General features: G+C 43.6%; 1 protein-coding gene across 3 annotated transcripts in view; it reads left to right on the top strand.

Annotated features, from left to right (window-relative positions):
- The first annotated feature begins 3,957 nt into the window (after nucleotides 1-3,957).
- LOC126232151 (ankyrin repeat domain-containing protein 65-like) overlaps nucleotides 3,958-15,131 on the top strand; it is a 54,359-nt gene continuing 43,185 nt past the window's right edge. For 2 of the 3 annotated variants that reach the window (XM_049942457.1, XM_049942455.1), the window contains exon 1: nucleotides 6,035-6,118. The gene's annotated coding sequence lies outside the window, so the exon portion shown is untranslated. Of the gene's footprint in view, nucleotides 4,094-6,034; nucleotides 6,119-15,131 lie in introns of those variants that run through there. The other variant, XM_049942456.1, reaches the window with a different exon arrangement.

Here is a 15,131-nt window from a genome sequence, read left to right as displayed (position 1 = left end):
TGCAAAGACTTCAACACCCTATGGTCCTGTCCGGTCCTGGAATCACCCAGGCCAAACCAATGAGACACAAACAAACATGAACTATGCAAGCAAAGTCAACATTACCCCAGGTGGTACACAACCCGCCTGTCGACAGGCGTCAGTCGGATTTTCGGATTCTGGGGAGTCCAGGTTAGCGCGGCAGAGAATATCGAAGATCTCTGGTAAATTTCCCTACTAGCAGAAAACATGCACTTGAAAACTAAACATCGATACATTGATCCAAACACGAAAACTAAATAATCTCACGTAAGAAATCGACCGACAAAAAATTCTCACCCTTGCTCTTCAAGAACCACGACTAACTGACAATGAATCCTTGCATTACGGAAACCATTGAATCTTGAAGAGCAAAATACAACAAAAGGTAGCGAAAGGCGTACCAATCTTTGGCATTGAATTTCTCGAACATAGATCTATCATCAACTCTGTCAAAGAAATCACACCCATCAACAATGAAATGGTTCAAATGGCTCTGAGCACTATGGGACTTAACAGTGGAGGTCATCAGTCCCCTAGAACTTAAACCTAACTAACCTAAGGACATCACACACATCCATGCCCGAAGCAGGATTCGAACCTGCGACCGTAGCAGTCGCGCGGTTCCGGACTGAAGCGCCTAGAACCGCTCGGCCACCGCGGCCTGCCAATCAACAACCGACTTATGACTATGCCCATTAAGAACCCCGGTAAAAAATATAAACTCATCAATGCACATGTCCCCACCAACATCGAAAATAAGAAAAACACCGAAAATGTCGAAAAATTCTGGAACACACTCAAAATACTATGAGCAAAATTCATCAAGATGACGTGAAAATACTAATGGGAGACTTCAACTCTCTATTTGGGACAGAAAAAACCTGTAGAAAAATCATTGGTACAAATTCAACACACCGAAACGTTTAGACCAACGGCACATGTCTGACTGACATTTGCCAACAATTGAACCTCAAAAGGATCTCTTCCCACTTTAGGAAAAAACCAGTTCTGAGGTAACATGCTTGGCTACCAGGTGCAAGCTGCTTTCGTCCGCCTTTCGAGACTCGCTGAAAGCCAGATTTTTAATTCTTTTGTAGCAGAGCTACAAGCAGGCAGATACAAACTCAATAAGAGAATCGTAAGACAACGCTCGAGCAAAATTGGTCTTGCTATTTTCAGGAACCCTTACAAGGGGAGGCCGCCAATTGTGAAATTCAGATTCGATTCATACTGCGCATAATAAAAGCTCATGGCCAGAGGTGTGATGTGGCAAAGCACCAAGATGCACTTCTCAGCCGTTGTCGAGAAAATCGACAGTTAAAAGAAACCGTTGACGTGAAATACTCTGTACGATATGTAACTTCCTACAGCGTCGTGGCGCAGCGGTAAGCGCTCGGGTTCGTAATCCAAAGGTCGCCGGATCAAATCTCGCGCCATGGCGCGAGATTCGATCCGGCGACCTTTGACTTACGAGCCCAAGCACTTCCCGCTGCACCACGACGCTATAGGAAGTTATACATCGTAGAGAGTATTTCACCGCAACGGTTTCTATTAACTGTCGATTTTCTCGACAACGGCTGAGAAGTGCATCTTGGTGCTTTGCCACATCACACCTCTGGCCATGAGCTTTTATTATGCGCAGTATGAATCGAATCTGAATTTCACAATTGGCGGCCTCCCCTTGTTAGTGTCAGAACTAAAACCTTACGGTACTGCCAAATTCATAATGCCACTTTTGTTTTCTACCTACATATTTTTTGTTGTTGTGAATACATAATTTTATCTATGAAATGACACATTTTCATAATACTTGCAAATGATACACGAAATGAAGTAAATACAGATCTTTTCGATGTCAAAAGTCGGTAATATCCTACTAATTCGCGTTAAAATAGGATCAATCGTCTTATAGACACTTAATGTTTTATTAAGATAGACTGCCGTCGTGTTGTTACTGTAGTAAGCTGAATTTAATTTGTATTAGTACAGTGAATATTTTAATTAAATTTTCCATTAGTTTACTAAACGCATCAGTAACCGCCAAAGAGAAATTAATCAGGAGCACAATTTTCTTTCACGATATCTAAAACAATCTGACAATGCTAATATTGTTTACAAATTCTACGCCCGTAGAAACCCACTAGTTCTAACGATGTCATTAAACCAGTGTAGTTTTAAGAGTATTTTCGTCTAGAAATGAATTGCCTTGACGGTTGATCGATCAAGAGCGGGAAAGGTAAATTTTTACGAATATATGACGAGAGGGACATGTGCTTGAGAGAGGACTTCCCTATCAATAAAAATGCCTGAGACGGCTTTACTATCAATCTCCTGGACAGTTTTGTTTCTCAAATCAACAGAGTGCGTCATCGTGCAGTAGCACAGGTGATGTAGTTTTGTTGCTCTTTTTCCTTACACTGCCACCAAAAGGTGTCTTAGTTGTTGGCAACAAATTCCAGCTGTGTTGCACACACCCCGTGGGGCAGAATTCGTAGCCCAAAACACACTTTTGGAGCTATCAGATGTAAAATATTATGTTCACACTACTCTTTGCTCGAGTTTACGTCTTTTGGTTGGCTCAGCCTTTCATTTCTTCTCAGGAAGTTAACGATAAAGGCATCATAACACGTCACCAACAACAGTACTGCATACGAATGCTCAATGAGCGACCTGATGACGTTCAATAATAGTCACTCCATGATTTTTGTTGTTTCGAATTAGAGCATGCAGTACTCCTACGCCAGACTTCTGAACTTTGCCTGTTGATTGCAAATGTCGCATGATGGTGAAATGGTAATCTATCACATGTATCAGTAGTCGAGACTTCCTTAATGTGGAAAATCATTCATGCCAGAACGATCTTTGTTGAAACAAGAATATCTTTTTCTGGCGTATTTTTCCCAAAAGCACTCGCTCCACACACAGTTCAAATCTTTCTAGTTGCCTCCTCTGCATTCACCCCTCTGTTATACCAAAAGTAAACGTTGTGTTGCAGATGTTACACCTTCTTCCACTTGCGACTCAATTTTACAATGCTTAACCGTAGTTCATGATTTTCAAGTATGCAAAATGCAATGCTTAACTGCAAAATGATAACTAGAACTTCAAATTCGAAAATGACAGTTAAAACGTATACTGACAGCGTCGCGCCGCGTTCACATGAGCGGCGCCGGATTTCAGGCGGTGGGTGGCGTCTGGCCGGTGGCCGGTAGCCGCTGCAGCGCGAGGAAACGCTCGAGCGTAAGCTGTTATGATCGCGACGCAGCCACGAGCTGTCCTGCGGAATTGTTTCTGGAATACTTGTTATTGCTGGTGGGTAGAATGTCAAGCGAATTATCTTTGATGTTCAGACTCATAACTTTATACGAGGGCCGAAATGTAGTAAAAAAAAAATATACATATAGGTGGACGCGAACAGGCGACTATCAGTTTAGAACGCGCGACTATTACCGCTAGACCACGGGCTCACACAGTGCAAGCACACATCGGAAGTAGACAACACTTCCTCCTAACACTTCCGCATCTTACGGTGTTGCCAGATTGTGCAGATGGCCGGACTTAGAGTTGTCAGGGGCGGTCAGTTTTATTGGCCACCTTAAGTGAACGACTCGGACTTAGTCTCGGTGGCGGCCGGCCGGCGGCCAGTTTTTATGTCTAAGACTGTACATTCTCGGTGTCCAGTTGTTGCCGTTACTGAGCCGTGATTTGCTGCCTGCGATGCTCTTGGCAGGGTGGTTTCTCTGTCGAAGTTACGCTCTTTGCGGCGTCCAGGTTGGCCAGCGTCCTCTAATTAGGACGGCCGCGGCTCTGGAGGAGAGGAGGCGGTGAGAGGGGGAAGGAGGCAGTGACAGGGGGAAGGAGGCAGCGCGCGGGGCGCCGCGAGCAGCCGGCCGGCGCTCCGTGTACTGCGGGGACGCACCGTGTTGACACTCCGGCGCCTGGGTCTGGCGGAGCAGTCACCGGCCAACACGGGCTCTGTTCGAGAGCCGGGTCTGTCTGGAATCCTAAGGAGAGCGCGGGAATTTTCCCCGGGGTTCAAGTTAACGGCGAGCTCCTGGACAAACTGTAAATGGTGAGCCATTAGTTGTAGAACTTTTGGATGTCATTGCTCCGTGTAGCCTCTTTGATTTCCGCTAGTCATTCCTTCAACCACTTGGATGTGGGTCCGGGATACTTGGTATTGCAAGTCCATCTAACTGCACTGTGCCCTGGTTCTGTTGCTTTACAAGTGTGGCCGATATTCGGCGATTCGTTTTATTACTATTATTGTTAATACGTTAAGTGGTCAATTTTATGAGTCACTTATTCTCTGTATAATACTTGAGCCGCCAATTTAAACTGGAATTGCCAACTTAATTGTCGCTGGCAACTGTAATAGTAACGACTTTGCATCGTCAAATGGTGCTTTGCTTTTTAAGGATGTGTGCGGATTGTTTGATCATTATCACCTTGAACTAGTTGTGATTTATAAATTTATCAAGCGAAATTTGACGCCATTGGAGATTTTGTAATGAACTATCACTTTAACAGTAACTGCGATTGACACACTATAATGTTTAACATCTCTTCCTGCAATTGGCACTACCCAGTACTCGGCTGTTGGTTTTATATTTTAGTGAACTGTGTATTAGTACTGGGTCTGTGTATTCTAGAAGCCATTATTGGTTTGCGCAGGCCCTCCTGCGTGTTGGTGTCACTTGAGCTCTCGAGCACGGAATTCAGACGCGCGGCCGATGTGAACGCCAAACGTCGAGGGGGTGCTGATTGCTGTATAGATCTTTCAGGCTATTGTAACATCATATTGCCGAATGTTTTCCATAATAGTTAATTCACGTATTTATGAGACCTTGCTATTTGACTATTTGTTTAGAAACGAAATAGCTTTTACAAATTGTAATTTTTCATATTCACAAGTGATTAGTGAGCTCAGATCTGTAGTTATGATACGGTTACATTTGTGTAAAGTAATCTTTTATTAATTTAATGTTGCGCCCATAAGGCTGTTTTTCTTTAAAAAAATTTTCTTAAGTACTCTCATTGCTTTCATACAATTGAATAATCGGTGTAGAGCATCGCAATTTTCAAATACTAATTACTCATTGTGTTGTTACCAGTGCTCTGTTTTAATTAATGTGGTGAAAATAATTTTTTCTATCCTCAAATGGGGTGAGCATTCCACTCCAGAAGCCCATGTGCCCTGCTTACTAATCTACCACCTTACCACTTACTTCTCCACTTCCTGATGAGCGTGCTCTAGACACTCCCGTTTGTATAGATTACAACAGGTGTGTTGACAGAAATTAACAGATAGTTCCCTCTTTGGACGAACGCTCTTGAACCCAATCACATATTAATGGTGTCACTAAATCAATCGATCTTAGTCCCATAGAAATGCGTGTCTGCGAGTTCTTGGGACAGTGTGTGATCGCAGATCACCCCCGACAAGTAACTCTACAGATGTAGTCATCATTTGGTGCAGATCATACGAAATCCGCGAACTTTCTTCGCCGCCGAATGGAGGCCACTGTCAAGGGTACACGCAAGTTGACGGTATTTACATCCCCAGGTTCGAATCCTGCCTGGGGCATGGGTGTGTGTGATGTCCTTATGTCAGTTAGGTTTAAGTAGTTCTATGTTCTAGGGTACTGATGACCTCAGAAGTTAAGCCCATAGTGCTCACAGCCATTTGAACCATTGCATCTCCAGGGCGTGCTTCTCAGGGGATGGACTGGAACGGGCTCTGACGTGAGCACCCTGCAGTGAGCAGGTACCTGGCTAACACGGAGTCGTTTTGGAAGATGCCGCGAGGTCAGAATGAGCAGCAGAGCGGTTGCCATAATTATCTCGTGCCCTTGAGGTCAGTGCTGCGAGGCGTTGCGCAAGAATACTTCCAATGTCGGACGTCAGGAAAGTTTGACGACGCTTGAGGGAGGGTGGGTGAGAGGGGGAGGGGTTCTGGAGCAGAGGGCAGGCTGCGGACAGAGTAGGTGGGACGTGTCAACCCAGTCCAGCAGTGGCCAAGATATGGATAAAAGGCTGTCTTCACGACAGCCCACTACACTGGCTGCAGCGGCACAGAGCAGAGCTCACACATCTGGTAAGTCTCTCTATGCTTCCTCCAGCACTGTGCGGTGTGCTGTGCGTATCACTTTCCTCGACGTGACGATCTCCTATCCTCAATGGTACCCTCCTTAAAATCGGTATCTGTGAAAACGAAAGTAGCTACAGGTAGAACCGAGTTTTAATACAATTTTCTCAAATGAAACTTCCTGGCAGATTAAAACTGTGTGCCCGACCGAGACTCGAACTCGGGACCTTTGCCTTTCGCGGGCAAGTGCTCTACCAACTGAGCTACCGAAGCACGACTCACCCCCGGTACTCACAGCTTTACTTCTGCCAGTACCTCGTCTCCTACCTTCCATTCTGGAATTTTCTCTAATGTTTCTACGACCTCTAGCGCAATAGCTCTTGATATGCATTCCGGTATCGGTTCACGTCATCTACTCATTTCGGCAGCTACTCATTGCTACAGCACAGTCTACGTAATGGCGCCACTGGCCACACTAACTACTGTTACATGTTGTGTGCCGCAGAAACAGGTTCCCGAGCGCATGCTACTTTCGATGCAAACTTGTCAGATCCGACAGTAGAAGCAGTAAAGATCTGCTGGAATACTGTACAGTCCTAATACACAGGGTGATTCACAAAGACATGAAAATGTTTGGTTGCGGAGTTACGGCTAGTAAAAATTTTGCCTGAAATTTAGCAACTTCGCAAATATGAAGATATCGCAAAACTGTATGAGGTTAAAGTAAAGCACGATTCCCATTTATTTTGTTGTTATTGGTCTGATGAATCTAATAAAACGTGTCCCAGGCGTGTATCTGCAATAGTTTTCCGGAATATCCACAGAAGTAAAGGCGTAATTTCGTAAAATTTTAAATTTGTTAACTACTTGGCCCAATTTGTTCTTTTTTTTAAATTCCAGACAATTGCAGAAAGTTTTCAACAGACGTTGTAGAGAATTTAATTTTGGAAAAATTGTGGTAAAAGCGTTAACTGCAACTGTATGAATGTGTCACATAATCTGCTTTTATTTATACCACAGCACACGTGACTTCGTATTAAACCGAAAAAAAACGAAGTTCACTGTTAAGAAACTTGTAAAAAGTACATACAATTTCGCAATACAACCACAATCACAATAAATGTTCAAAAACGTCTCCACCGAGTTGAGTGCATTTAGCTCCACGTGTATGAACAGATTTTGTTGCTCGTTTCAGTTTCACAGGGTTGTTCTTAATTTCGTCTATTGCATTCATAATGCGACCAAATAACACTTCACATGTATTTACTTTGTCCTCATACTCTATGCCTTTCATCCATCCCCATAAACAAAAATCCATTGGTGTTAAATCGCGCAATCTGGGTGGCCACTGACGTGTAGCACCACGACCAACCCATTCCTGCGGAAAATGTTCATTTAAATGTGCAGTATCTGCGCTGGTGAAATGTGGAGGCGCGCCGTCATATTGAAACTACATTTGCAATCGCGTAGCAAGCGGAATATCTTCGAGCCAGTGGGGTATTTCTTCTTGAAGGAATTGTAAGTACGACATGCCAGTTAGACGTCCTGGGAAAATGAATGGTCCAATAAAGTGTGTGTTGATTATACCAGACATCAAATTTATGCTGAATCTCTGCTGGAAATTGCGCTGCACTGTTGCTTGTGGGTTTCCTTCAGACCATACGTACTCGTTAAAAAAAAAATTTATACTATCTCGAGTAAACAGTGCCTCATCAATAAATAAAACGTATTTGTGTAACTGTCGATTAGTTTTTAACCAGTTGCAAAACTCCAAGCGAAGGGCAGCATCTCCCGGATGTAAATGATGCACTTTCTGTTTATGGTAGAGACACACATTATTGTACTTCAGTCTACACCATACCTTACATTGTGAAATGCCTAGTCATTGAGAGATACGCCGTGTACCGTACACAGGCTACCTTGAACAGCATCCATAATATCTTCATCATTGTCTTCACGTGTCGAGCTCTCGTAGTAATTATGAACGCTAGGTAGAGTACCTGTCTCCCGTAGCATTCTAAATACTCCACTAATGATTCGTCCATTCGGAATCCTCCGAGATGGATAACGTCTGCGATATTCGTTAATTTCAGCCATAGCATTGCCATCACATTTTCCATAAATAAACACTATATCGGCGTATTCATACGTCGTAAATTTGAAAGGCATCCCTATTTCAGAAATAATCTACGAACTACAAAAATTACTATAAGGTTTTACTTAAATACACTGTTCTTATTGTGTTCTTTGACTGAACAGTACAGGAAACTAACTCGTTTGAAGGTTAGGGAACGACTGAAACAACTCACTAATGGTAACCAACAATGACATAAACGTTTCTACATTCTTAATGAAAAGTAAACAAATTTACTTGTATAACAACCTTTCCTTCTCTGGACGTTCCAATGCAGATACACGCCTGGGTCATGTTTTATTAGATTCAACAGACCAGTAACAACAAGATAAATAGAAATCGTGCTTTAACCTCGTACAGTTTTGCGAGCGTGATTCTTGGCTTATGAGCAGCCGCTCGCCCACGAGACCCAGGTTTTCTCACCGCCCACCTAAGTCATAGTACTTGCCGTGGATTCTATTGCAGTTTGGAATTCCTGTATGATGGTCTGGGCAGATTACGACCCTCTTCAACTGTAGGCGCTCTCTGTCAGTCAACAGACGAGATCGGCCTGTACGCTTTTGTGCTGTATCACATTGGAAATAGTGGACCTAGTGATATTTAGGATTGTGGAAATCTCGCGTGCAGACGTATGACACAAGTGACACCTAATGACCGGGCCACATTCGAAGTCTGTGAGTTTCGCAGAGCGCCCCATTCTACTGTCTCACGGTGACGAATGACTGCAGATGTCGGTCATATGGAGTTCCTGGCAGTAGGTAGCAAACAATGCACCTAATATGAAAAACTTATGTTTATGGGGGTCTCCGGATGCTTTTGTTGTGGGGGAGTCCGGATGCTTTTGTTCTCGTAGTGTTTGCTTATGACCTCCCATTAAACCCCTGGACCCATTTCACCGAAATATGAGAAACAAACAAACTACATGACTGTATGAGCATCATCACTGCTTGTCTTGTAGCCTTCCAGGTCGATAGGAGTGGGAATATGGACCATATCGTATTTTGACAGCTCATGCCATATCAGCTGCTCCATATAATAGGCATGTTGTGTTCATATAGAGGTGGCTGGTCTTAGGAACCTGCTTTGCTGTGATGCCTACTAATCGACTGTACAAAATGGTTTTACAGTGGGTAGGCTGTACTGAACAACAGCGTGTTGGGATCAAGTAGAACTGACCTGGTTTATCGATTTTCTTTGCATGACATCAGGGGCACTGATTGGTTTCAAGTCCCTGATGTGTAAGCTGCAATCCACAATATGTTTGTTGTGGGAATATTATCAGCCTGCTTTATCGACATGTTTAGTAATGGCTACATATGTGGGTGGGCATGGCTGGGGAATTTGTAAATGGATAGAGGAGGGGATGGACTGAGGGAGGGACCAGGAAATGATGGACGGTAAGTGGAGGTAGGGGGAGATGATAGGAGGCGATGGACCGAGAGAGAAGGAGTAGGAGAAGACATAAAGAGAGATGGGAGTGGGAGGAGGTGAACACTGAGTGGCCGGGAGTAGAAGATGAATTAGGAGAGGTGGCTGGGGTAGATGAGTGGGGGATAGGAGGAGATGGGTAGGAGAGATGGGCAGGAGGAGAGGAAAAAATGTAGGGAAGAATAGATGGTTCAAAATGGCTCTAAGCACTATGGGACTTAATATCTGGTTATCAGTCCTGTAGACTTAGCACTACTTAAACCTAACTAACCTAAGAACATCACACCCATCAATGCCCAAGGCATGATTCGAACCTGCGACTGTATCAGCTGCATGGTTCCAGACTGAAGCGCCTAGAACCGCTCGGCCACAGAGGTCAGTGAAGAAGAGATGGGTTTGGAGAAGAGGAGGACAGAAAGGTAGAGAGGTGTAGGAGATAATGGAAAGAGAAACGGTGGCAGGAGGAGATTGATAAGTGAAAGAGGCCAGGAGGAAGTGGATAGGGAAGGATGGGAGATGCAAAGGGAGAGGGTGCAAGAGGAAATGGATATATAGAGGGGGCAGATTTAGATGGAATAACAGATTGGAGGCAGGAAGAGATGGAGAGGGAGAGTGATGGAAAGGCTATGGACAAAGTGGGGAGGAGGATGTGGACAGTGAGAAAAGGGAAAGGAGAAAATGGAGAGAGGGGATGGAGAAGATGGACAGAGTGAGAGGGAGGAGGAGGAAATGTAGAGAGAGAAAATAGAGGAGATAATCAGAGGTAGAGGGAGAATGAGATGAACTGAGACAGGGGTTGCAGGAGCCAGATGGATAGTGTAGGTGAGTAGTTGTAAGATGGAAAATGATGAGGGCATAGGACTGGACAGACAGACAGAGGGGTGAGGAGGAGATGGATGAAGACAGTGTGCAGGCAGAGATGTATGCAATATATGTGCCATACAGGTTTGCAAGTGAAATTGTGGGAACAGTGACATACAACTGATCCTCTAAACTGTACACCCATATCACAGACATTATAGTCAGTAAGATTTTGGAATATACAGGCTGATCCAACTTTATAAAGTACCTTGAATCATCGGCACATGGACAACACTGAGTCAGGAAATATCTTTCTTATGGAAACCTACTGGCTTTTTGTCCACACAAAGTAATTACTGCTATCGACAGAGGACCTGTAGTTGATTCCATAATTCTAGGCCTACAGATAGCTTTTGACACCGTTCCTCACAACCAGCTTCTAATAAAATTACATACCTGTGGAGTATCATCTGTGACTGGATTCGTGAGTTTACGCTATAAAGCTCTCATTATTCATCTCTTGGTGCTCCATCTCTCTTTCCATCCCTCTTTATCTCCATCCATCCCCATCTGCCCCTTTCTCTAGCATTCCCTTCTCTATGTATTTCAACCTCCCCAGACTTGTAGCCCCTATTAAACGTGATGACAAAACAAGCTGATAATACTCCGACAACACACATATAATACTGTGTGGCCTACATGTCAAGGGCTTGAAACCATTTTCTTCTCTTGATTTGTATGTTGTGGTGCTCTGTATGGCGACTGCAGGGTGAACCATCTCAAACTTGCACTGCAAATATTATGGAAATGGGATGTGATATTGACGTGCAGTTTTCACAGAATGAATTGGAAGCCAGAGTCTCGTACTGTTAGTCAATACACAAATTGTAATAATACTTAGAAACTGTGCTGTCGACGGGGGATTCCTATTTTTAGATTTTCAGAAGGCTTTCGACACCGTTCCTCACAAGCTTCTTCCAACCATGCCTATGGAATATCTCCTGAGTTGTGCGACTTGATTCGAGATTTCCTGTCAGAAAGGTCACAGTTTGTAGTAACAGACGGAAAGACATCGAGTAAAACAGAAGTAATATCCGGCGTTCCCCAAGGAAGTGTTATAGGCACTCTATTGTTTCTGATCTGTATTAACGACATCTTCCCCCATGAACCATGGACCTTGCCGTTGGTGGGGAGGCTTGCGTGCCCCGGCGATACAGATGGCCGTACCATAGGTGCAACCACAACGGAGGGGTATCTGTTGAGAGGCCAGACAAACATGTGGTACCTGAAGAGGGGCAGCAGCCTTTTCAGTAGTTGCAGGGGCAACAGTCTGGATGATTGACTGATCTGGCCTTGTAACATTAACCAAAACGGTCTTGCTGTGCTGGTACTGCGAACGGCTGAAAGCAAGGGGAAACTACGGCCGTAATTTTTCCCGAGGACATGCAGATTTACTGTATGATTAAATGATGATGGAGTCCTCTTGGGTAAAATATTCCGGAGGTAAAATAGTCCCCCATTCGGATCTCCGGGCGGGGACTACTCAAGAGGACGTCGTTATCAGGAGAAAGAAAACTGGCATTCTACGGATCGGAGCGTGGAATGTCAGATCCCTTAATCGGGCAGGTAGGTTAGAAAATTTAAAAAGGGAAATGGATAGGTTAAAGTTAGATATAGAGGGAATTAGTGAAACTTCCTGGCAGATTAAAACTGTGTGCCCGACCGAGACTCGAACTCGGGACCTTTGCCTTTCGCGGGCAAGTGCACTTGCCCGCGAAAGGCAAAGGTCCCGAGTTCGAGTCTCGGTCGGGCACACAGTTTTAATCTGCCAGGAAGTTTCATATCAGCGCACACTCCGCTGCAGAGTGAAAATCTCATTCTGGAATTAGTGAAGTTCGGTGGCAGGAGGAACAAGACTTTTGGTCAGGTGATTACAGGGTTATAAATACAAAATCAAATCGGGATAATGCAGGAGTAGGTTTAATAATGAACAAAAAAAATAGGAGTGCAGGTTAGCTACTACAAACAGCATAGTGAACGCATTATTGTGGCCAAGATAGACACAAAGCCCATGCCTACTACAGTAGTACAAGTTTATATGCCAACTAGTTCTGCAGATGATGAAGAAATTGATGAAATGTATGACGAGATAAAAGAAATTATTCAGGTAGTGAAAGGAGACGAAAATTTAATAGTCATGGGTGACTGGAATTCGTCAGTAGGAAAAGGGAGAGAAGGAAACATAGTAGGTGAATATGGATTGGGGGGAAGAAATGAAAGAGGAAGCCGCCTTGTAGAATTTTGCACAGAGCATAACTTAATCATAGCTAACACTTGGTTCAAGAATCATAAAAGAAGGTTGTATACCTGGAAGAATCCTGGAGATACTAAAAGGTATCAGATAGATTATATAATGGTAAGACAGAGATTTAGGAACCAGGTTTTAAATTGTAAGACATTTCCAGGGGCAGATGTGGATACTGACCACAATCCATTGGTTATGAACTTCAGATTGAAACTGAAGAAACTGTAAAAAGGTGGGAATTTAAGGAGATGGGACCTGGATAAACTGAAAGAACCAGAGGTTGTAGAGAGTTTTAGGGAGAGCATAAGGGAACAATTGACAGGAATGGGGGAAAGAAATACAGTAGAAGAAGAATGGGTAGCTCTGAGGGATGAAGTAGTGAAGGCAGCAGACGATCAAGTAGGTAAAAAGACGAGCGCTAATAGAAATCCTTGGGTAACAGAAGAAATATTGAATTTAATTGATGAAAGGAGAAAATATAAAAATGCAGTAAATTAAGCAGGCAAAAATGAATACAAACGTCTCAAAAATGAGATCGACAGGAAGTGCAAAATGGCTAAGCAGGGATGGCTAGAGGACAAATGTAAGGATGTAGAGGCTTGTCTCACTAGGGGTAAGATAGATACTGCCTACAGGAAAATTAAAGAGACCTTTGGAGAGAAGAGAACCACTTGTATGAATATCAAGAGCTCAGATGGCAGCCCAGTTCTAAGCAAAGAAGGGAAGGCAGAAAGGTGGAAGGAGTATATAGAGGGTTTATACAAGGGCGATGTACTTGAGGACAATATTATGGAAATGGAAGAGGATGTAGATGAAGATGAAATGGGAGATAAGATACTGCGTGAAGAGTTTGACAGAGCACTGAAAGACCTGAGTCGAAACAAGGCCCCGGGAGTAGACAACATTCCATTAGAACTACTGATGGCCTTGGGAGAGCCAGTCATGACAAAACTCTACCATCTGGTGAGCAAGATGTATGAGACAGGCGAAATACCCACAGACTTCAAGAAGAATACAATAATTCCAATCCCAAAGAAAGCAGGTGATGACAGATGTGAAAATTACCGAACTATCAGTTTAATAAGTCACAGCTGCAAAATACTAACGCGAATTCTTTACAGACGAATGGAAAAACTGGTAGAAGCGGACCTCGGGGAAGATCCGTTTCGATTCCGTAGAAATGTTGGAACACGTGAGGCAATACTAACCTTACGACTTATCTTAGAAGAAAGATTAAGAAAAGGCAAACCTATGTTTCTAGCATTTGTAGACTTAGAGAAAACTTTTGACAACGTTAACTGGAATACCCTCTTTCAAATTCTGAAGGTGGCAGGGTGTTCAAATGGCTCTAAGCACTATGGGACTCAACTGCTGAGGTCATTAGTCCCCTAGAACTTAGAACTAGTTAAACCTAACTAACCTAAGGACATCACAAACATCCATGCCCGAGGCAGGAATCGAACCTGCGACCGTAGCGGTCTTGCGGTTCCAGACTGCAGCGCCTTTAACCGCACGGCCACTTCGGCCGGCAAGGTGGCAGGGGTAAAATACAAGGAGTGAAAGGCTATTTACAATTTGTTCAGAAACCAGATGGCAGTTATAAGAGTCGAGGGGCATCAAAGGGAAGCAGTGGTTGGGAATGGAGTGAGACAGGGTTGTAGCCTCTCCCCGATGTTATTCAATCTGTATATTGAGCAAGCAGTAAAGGAAACAAAAGAAAAATTCGGAGTAAGTATTAAAATCCATGGAGAAGAAATAAAAACTTAACGGTTCGCCGATGACATTGTAATTCTGTCAGAGACAGCAAAGGACTTGGAAGAGCAGTTGAACGGAATGGACAGTGTCTTGAAAGGAGGATATAAGATGAACATCAACAATAGCAAAACGAGGATAATGGAATGTAGTCAAATTAAATCGGGTGATGCTGTGGGGATTAGATTAGGAAATGAGACACTTAAAGTAGTAAAGGAGTTTTGCTATTTAGGGAGTAAAATAACTGATGACGGTCGAAGTAGAGAGGATATAAAATGTAGACCGGCAATGGCAAGGAAATCGTTTCTGAAGAAGAGAAATTTGTTAACATCGAGTATAGATTTAAGTGTCAGGAAGTCGTTTCTGAAAGTATTTGTATGGAGTGTAGCCATGTATGGAAGTGAAACATGGACGATAACTAGTTTGGACAAGAAGAGAATAGAAGCTTTCGAAATGAGGTGCTACAGAAGAATGCTGAAGATAAGGTGGGTATATCACGTAACTGATGAGGCGGTATTGAACGGGATTGGGGAGAAGAGAAGTTTGTGGCACGACTAGAAGAAGGGATCGGTTGGTAGGACATGTTTTGAGGCATCAAGGTA

The sequence above is a fragment of the Schistocerca nitens genome, unplaced genomic scaffold (genome assembly GCF_023898315.1).
Source record: "Schistocerca nitens isolate TAMUIC-IGC-003100 unplaced genomic scaffold, iqSchNite1.1 HiC_scaffold_460, whole genome shotgun sequence".
Taxonomy (NCBI): domain Eukaryota; kingdom Metazoa; phylum Arthropoda; class Insecta; order Orthoptera; family Acrididae; genus Schistocerca; species Schistocerca nitens.
The sequence above is the reverse complement of the archived record's forward strand: the minus strand, read 5'-3'. Positions and strand labels throughout refer to the sequence as shown.